The following is a 393-nucleotide window of genomic DNA, read 5'->3' as shown; positions in this document are numbered from 1 at the left end:
CCCCCGCCCGGGCACCGCGGGGACCGGCCGGGCCGGGCGGGGCGGGGCGGGGAGCGGCACCCCGGGACTCCCGGCGGACGGGATACGGCCCCGGCGCCGACGGGGTTCGGAGAAAGAGGGAGGGTGACCTCCTCCTCCTTCCCGCGTGGGCGCAGGGGGACTAAGAACGTCCCCAGCGCTGTCGCCTGGCCGCTGAGGGCAGGCTTTTTCCGTCCCCAGGTGAAAGGACGCTGAGGTCTCAGGTGTTTGTTTAGACGCTCCTTGCAGCATTACTATCCCAGAAGTTCCCTGGGCTCGTCGCTGCATCTCATGGGGCATAGGTGTGTTTTTAGACCTCATGAAAGCCTCATCAATCATCTCCACTGGTTTTGTGCTCCTGCAGGCACTATGCTT

This window comes from Onychostruthus taczanowskii, unplaced genomic scaffold, assembly GCF_017590055.1.
Source record: "Onychostruthus taczanowskii isolate IOZ18803 unplaced genomic scaffold, ASM1759005v1 scaffold28, whole genome shotgun sequence".
NCBI classification, from domain to species: Eukaryota; Metazoa; Chordata; class Aves; order Passeriformes; family Passeridae; genus Onychostruthus; species Onychostruthus taczanowskii.
This window is presented reverse-complemented; position numbering follows the sequence as displayed.